Genomic DNA, 7,475 nt, shown 5'->3' with positions numbered 1-7,475 from the left:
GTTTTATGGGTGGTTGCCCATGTGCGCAGCCAACCTAGTATGGGGTATGTCATCCTTACTAGGACTGTGGCAGTTCCTGTGATAGCTTCAGTGGCCATCAAGGCAGAATACACAGCCACTGTTTCTCTCTTAGAGAATAACTCACTTCAGCGCCCTTCCAGAGCTGAGACCAGAATCCTACAGGTGTTCAGAATCGGTCTTGTCTTTGCCACAAACCCCATCCTAACCCTTTTTGGGTTATACGTACGTCTAATTCAAAAGATTTATAGTGGGATCAGCCACTTGTAAAGCCTGTACTTGCTGTATTGCCCTCTTTGTAGCCTGGTAAGCCAGTTCTACTTCCTCAGTCCAATCCCAGGGGGCTCCTTTCTTTGTTAATGAATACAGCAGGTATGCCATTTGGGCCATATGGGGTACGAAAGCTCTCCAGTACCCCAGAAGTCCCAAATATGTCTGTAGCTGAGCTACTGTTGTCGGTGGAGGGTATGCCTGTATCTTATCTATAATAGCTTCTGGGATGACTCTCATTTTACCTGACCAGACCACTCCCAAGAATTTGACTGACAGCCCAGGTCCTCACACTTTGGCTGTGTTCATGGCCCACCCACATTGTTCCAAATGGCTTAGCAGCATTGGAGCTGCCTGGGTTAAATCTGCAAGAGAATCAGAGGTTAGTAACACATCATCAGTATAATGAAATATTGTAACTGTACTGGGCCTAGTCCACTTGGCTAGGTCCTCAGCCACTAAACCGTGACAAATGGTTGGGCTATGGAGATAGCGTTGGGGCAATACTTGAAAGGTCCACTGCCTCCCTTCCCAGGTTAAGGCAAACTAATCTTAGCTATCAGCTGTGATTGGAATAGAGAAAAAAGCATTTGCAAGGTGATAGAGTTTGGATGTGTTTTCCCCACTGAAACTCATATGGAAATCTGATCCCCAATGTGGTAGTGCTGCAAGCTGTTTGAGTCATGGGGGTGGATCCCTCGTGAATGGATTAATGCTCTCCCTTGGGGAGGAGAGATAGTGAGTGAGTTCTCACTCTATTAGTTCCCACGAGAGCTGGTTGTTTAAAAGACCCTGGCACCTCCTCTCTCTCTCTTGCTTCCCCTTTTCATGTGATCTGCTTGTACCTGCTGGCTGCCTGCTGCTTTTTGTCATGAGTAGAAACAGCCTGAGGCCCGTTCCAGATGCAGCTGTCCCAGAATCATAAGTCAAATAAACCTCTGTTCTTTATAAATTACCCAGTCTCAGGTATTTCTGTTATAGCAGCACAAATGGACTAATACAGAAAATTGGTACCAATGAGTGGGATGTTGCTATATAGATACCTGAAAATGTGGATGCAGCTTTGGAACTGGGTATTAGGCAAATGTTGCAGGAGTTTGGAGGACTTAGAAGAAGACAAAAAGATGAGGGAAGGTTTGAAATATTTTAGAGTTTGGTTAAATGGTTGTGACCAGAATGTTGATAGAAACGTGGACAGTAAAGGCTATGTAGATGATGAAGTCTCAGGTTGAAATGAGGAACTTATCGGGAATTGGACAAAAGATCACCCTTGATACACCATAGCAAGGAATTTGGCTGCACTGTGTCCATGCCCTTGGGCTTTGTGGAAGGTGGGACTTAAGAGTTGTGAACCAGAATGTCTGGTGGAAGAAATTCCTAAGCAGCAAAGTATTAAGGAAGCTGAATCACTACTTTTAACAGCCTACTCTGAGTTATGGCAGCAAAGGCATGATGTAAAGCCAGAATTTAAAAGGAAAGTAGAGTGTAAAGATTTGGAAAATTTGCAGCCTGGCCATGTGGTAGAGAAGTGGAGAGCAGGAGAAAAATACAAGGGTGAAACAGTTAAACTGATTGCTAAAGACATTAATTTGGTGGTGAGACAGTCAGATGCTAATAGCCAGGACAATGGGAAAGAAGCCCTAAAGGCATTTGAGAAGTCTGGAATGGTGCTGCACCCATTACAGACCTTGTGATCCAGAAGGGGTGAATTGTCCCAGAGGACAGACCAGGGGTGCAGCTGCCCTCAGGAACCTGCTCCCTGCATCCCAGTGGCTCTGGCTGGATCAGCCCCAGGTGTGGTTCATGCAGCAGCTCTGGAGAGTAGAAACCCAAAACCTCGCTGGCATCCATGTTGTGTTAGGTCTGCAGGCAGCACAACATGAGAGCGGTGGAGGCATGGCAGCCTCCACCCAGATTTCAGAGGATGTATGGAACAGCCTGGGGGCCCAGGCGCAGAACTTCCACAGGGGCAGAGCTGCTGCAGAGGCCATCTATGAGAGCAATGCTGAGCAGAAATGTGGGGTTGGAGCCCCCACAGGGAGCCCCCACCAGGAAAATGTCCAGTATAGCCAAGGCAGTGGGGCTACCAACAGGATCCCAGAACTGCAGGGCCACTGGCAACATGCATCACCTGCCTGGAAAAGCTGCAGTTACCAGTGCAACTCTATGGGCTGCACCTCACAGAGCTGTGGGAGTGAGGCTGCCTGAGGCTTTGGGGTCCAGATGCCCCATTGTGCCCAGGATACAGGACTTGGAGTCAAAGAAGATTATTTTGGAGCTTTAAGACTTAATATCTGCCCTGCTGGGTTTTGGACTTGTTTGGGACCTGTTTCCCCTTTCTTCTGGTCTATTCCTTCCTTTTGGAATGGGAATGTGTACCCAGTGTCTGTTCCACCATTGTATCTAGGAAGTAGATAAATTTGTTTTTGATTTTTACAGGTTCATAGCTGGAAGGACTTTTGCTTTTGGTCTCAGATGAGACATTGGACTTTGGACTTTTAAGTTGGTGCTGTAACAAACTAAGACTTTTGGGACTGTTGGGATGGAATGATTGTATTTTGTATGTGAGAGTAACATGAGTTTTGGGGGGCCAGGGGTGGAATGATAGTTTGGATGTGTTGTTCCTGCCAAAACTCATGGAAATCTGATCCCCATCGTGGCAGTGCTGCAAGCTGTTTGAGTCATGGGGACAGATCCCTCATGAATGGATTAATGCTCTCCCTGGGGGAGGAGGGATAGTGAGTGAGTTCTCACTCTATTAGTTCCCACAAGAACTGGTTGTTTAAAAGAACTTGGCACCTCCTCTCTCTCTCTTGCTTCCTCTTACATGTGATCTGCTTGTACCCACCAGCTGCCTGCTGCTTTCCGCCATGAGTAGAAGCAGCCTGAGGCCCACTCCAGATGCAGCTGTCCCAGAATCGTAAGCCAAATAAACCTCTGTTCTTTATAAATTATCCAGTCTCAGGTATTTCTGTTATAGCAACACAAACGGACTAATGCACAAGGTCCAATACATAATGATAAGTTCTTAGCTGAGTCATCAGCTGATCCATCAAGTTGTGAGCCGAAGGCACAGCTGCATGAAAAGGAGGCACTACTTTGTTTAGTTCTCAGTAATCCACAGTCATTCTCCAGGTACCATCAAGTTTTTTCACCGGCCATACTGGAGCATTAAATGGGCTATGGGCCAGATGAATAATGCCAACTTTGTCTAACTCCAATATAGTGGCACTTATCTCTGCATGTCCTCCTGGTAGGTGATACTGCTTTACGTTAACCACACGTCTTGGCTTGGGTAACACCTGTGGGTCATGTTTAGCATAACCTCATAACACAGGCTTTACTGTCTGTATCCATAGCTGAAACTCTCCAACTGTTGTTTGCAGGTGCAAACCATAAAGTACATACATACGCAAGATGTATTCAGCTATAGGGGATGTATATACACTATATACACAAGGGTGCAATTGTCCCATGCCCAATGGCAATGACACAGCTTTGACTTGAATAATATGTCCTCCATGGACATCTACATGAACTGTGGCCCATAGAAACTTATCTGGATTGCCATATATCAGGCTACATTCTGCATCCATATCCACCAGTGCCAAAACATGCTGCACGCTTGTCCAATGTATTTCCAGTTCAACATGAGCCTTCCGGTCCTCACCTACCCCCCAAAGACAAGTACCTTGGCCTGCTCCCTCATCAGAATGGAACAGTTCATCCACCTCTGTGGAAGCAACCAAAACATCCTTTAAATCCACTGGGAGTACCTTGCCACCTGTTTCCAGACGTTTAGTGAAATGCTATTTGGGGTACAATTGCTGCCACAAGGCAAACAGGACTGCATTTGGCTGCTGGTCAGTTTTCTTGCTATCAACCCCTGCTGCAAGCAAGTCAAGCCACATCTGCTTACAGCTGGTCTTGCTTGGCCCCCTCAGGATAAACTCCTGAGCATTGGGGGGTTTGGTCTTAGCCACCTTTCAGACTCCTTTTGTCTCCTCTCTGTTTCACCCAGACTGGCCATCATGGTCATTACTTCATGTATAGGATGACCAACGTATGGGGCCAGTATGGCCACCAGTGACACAAAGGATGTTGATGGGGCATTTTGCAGCACTATGTCCCTCATGCTGTCTGTAAAACATTCATCGTCCGGGCCATGAGTGTTCACATTAAACATGGACTGCCACATCCCCAGCTCCCAAATTATTTGAAACAATTAGGCATATGTTTGCCATTTACTCACAATTTGGGGCAGTTCTCCAGCATTCTCCCACATGGTTCGGGCAGCTGCACTCACCCAGTCCATTAAGGAGTGATGACCCGGCCCTTGTGCATATCTGTGGCTATTCTGTAGCCACTGCCTCAGGGACGGGTGTATAGTAATGGAGGCCAAACTTTCCATCTCCTCACCAGAGCACATCACACTATCCAGCCCTGGGTCCCACAACCACAGCGGCCAGGCAGCCTGGGGCTCTCCCTGTTTCTGCTGGAACTGTCTCCCCAAGTCAACTAATTCAACCTGGGTATATGGGACATAGGGAGTGAATTGGGTCACCTGTGGGTTGCCCACTGGTTGCCCACCTCGTCCCATAGGCTGCTCATGCTTCATTTTCTGATGCACAATAGGTCATGCCTGGAGACACACAGTCTCCCCCAACTCACCACTGGGCTTGTCATCTTCCCTGGTGTGAGAAGCAGGGATGACCCATCGCTGCACGTCATCCTCCGGGACAAGTATCTGTGCTTCCCACAACGCTGCTTTCTGCTGCAAATCTTGATTGGCTTGCAATAGAGTGAGCAGCAGCCAGACTCTGGTCAGCAGGAAAATGGCCACCAGGTACCACATACTCAAGGATAGACACATTTCCTCCCTCTCCCAAGGGGCTTTCAGCTGCAAATCTCAAAGCCACACTGCTTCATGGATTGCCTGGCCTATGCTGACACGTAGTATAGTGAGCAGCAACCAGATCCTGGTCAGCAGGAAAGTGGCCACCGGGCATCACATACTCAAGAGTAGCCACATTTCTTCTTCCTCCCAAGGGGCTACTGGCTCCCGTACCTGCTCAGAATCCTGCTGCCGACTATGCTAATTGTATTGCTAGGGCTGGAGCTCACAGACCCCTCGAGCCTGTCGTACAGACTGGGTCACAAACCCTTCACATGCAGGTCCATGAGCTCGGTAATAGGAAAAGGTCCTGGGAGCCGTGGGTAAAAAATTGATAGGCTTTATTCAGAGCTAGGAGCAGCCGCCCTAGTGGCTTCCCAGAGCATCCCAAGAAGCGCCGTGTATCAGAGCCATTAGTCCTTTATACTTAGGTCCATAACCCAGGACACCTGGGTGCCCATACGCCATTACATTAGATGGTAACCAAGGAACACCTAGGTGCACGTGGATATTTACAGCAAATGTTTGGAAAGATTCTGAACATTTGAGGGGCCCTGGTCATTTTCCTATATTTTCCCTACACTATGGTTAGAACAGTTAAGTTTTGTATATTACGTAATAGCTAGCAGAGAGGCTTTTGAATGCTCTGGCCACAAAGAAATGATACACGTGTGAGGTGATGGATATACTACCCTGACCCGATCATTATACAACATATATACGTATCAAAACATAAGATTATACCCCATTAATATGTGCAAATACGTGTTAATTAAAATGAAATTAAAAAATCTTTTTTTAAAAAAGAGTACTCCATTAAGAAGTCTGCTCCTTAATTTTTGGAAACCTCCCAAACCGGCCTTCTGGTTATATAAATAGACCTACTGTAGTGCAAGGGTCCTATTCTGCAAAACAAATGTGGTTCCAAGAAGATAACACAGTCCTGTGAGTAAGCACTGTTAAAGATTTTTTAAAAGTTGCTTTTGGGAAAAATGAATCTTAGCTAAGGAGGGTATAAGACCCTGGAGTAAACGGTGTGGCATTTTCTCTCTCTGACTGGGTTTGAACTTCTGATGAGTCCTACATTAGTAGAATTCTTCATCTATAAACCGCAGAAACCACTGGAGCTAGTTCATGCAAAAAGAAAAGAGCATTTGTTGTAAGGTTACAGGAGTATCTCCTAGAGCCCACAAGCAGGATAGCATCTGAGACCCTGGACTGAGTGGAAGTTGGATCTGGAACACTCCCTAGGTTTCTCGTGTCTGATTGCCTCTCTGCTTTATCCTTGACTCTCACTGCAGGTCAGTCACCTTTCTCTGTCTCTGGGGCAATGTATTAATCATTTAAAAAATTTTTCAATATTTTACAATGCTGTGGCATTTTGGGGCCTTGCAGACCCAGGGAGGGACTATGCCTCCCAGGGTTAGATAATTTCAAGAGATAACAAACAACTTGCCTGTGAGCATGCCTTCCTATGCAAACCAGCTCATGCAGAGCCCACACCTCCAGCCACCTCCTTAATCTAACTCTTACACAGCAAGCCATATTCTGCTTGCCCTAAATCACCCCAGGGCCAGGTACTGGACAACTAGAGACCACTCCTATAGCCCAGAGCCTACTGAAATTATTCAACCTAGCCAGTCCTAAGTCTGCTTACCCTACTCTGCCTTACTTTTCCTGTAGAAACTATGAGCAAGGCTTTTGCCCATGCTCTCCCCTCCCTCCTTCTGCCTCCTGCCCTAGCCTGGTGCCCCCTCCTCGTGGCCCTGCGTGCTGTGGCATGCCTCCTTCCTCTTGAGATCTGTGAGCAGTAAACTATCTGTGCAACCACAGTAATCTCCTGACTTGTTGGCCTTTCCATACCCAAATAAAAAACAAAATCCCAGGTACATTTTAAAGCATGCAAACACCTGTAGTAGCTACCCAACAGACGTTCCTCACTTCTTCCTTTCTAGGGAACATCGACTTTATCATAGTATGATGCTCTGGAAAGGTTGGATCCTCCCCAGTCTCCAGGAGATAAATCATGATCAGTCTTGATCTGAATATACTCTCATAGCCGTTTCCTAGTGCTTGGTCGATGGGAGGATATGTAACTCGACTCAGGCCAGTGGGGCTTCCGTAAAAGGATTTTCTCCCTGGTGAAAAGAGGAAGTTTCCTGCTATGTGTTTGCTGTGGGTGATCCATGTAAGAACAAGGTGTTTGGAACTGTGGTTGCTGTCATGAGGGGAGGTCAAGAGAAGGGGACAGATCTGCATTGAAAGCCTGACCATTAATGAACTTCTGAATTAT

Source organism: Cynocephalus volans, chromosome 10, assembly GCF_027409185.1.
Source record: "Cynocephalus volans isolate mCynVol1 chromosome 10, mCynVol1.pri, whole genome shotgun sequence".
NCBI classification, from domain to species: Eukaryota; Metazoa; Chordata; class Mammalia; order Dermoptera; family Cynocephalidae; genus Cynocephalus; species Cynocephalus volans.
Note: the sequence above shows the minus strand (reverse complement) of the source record.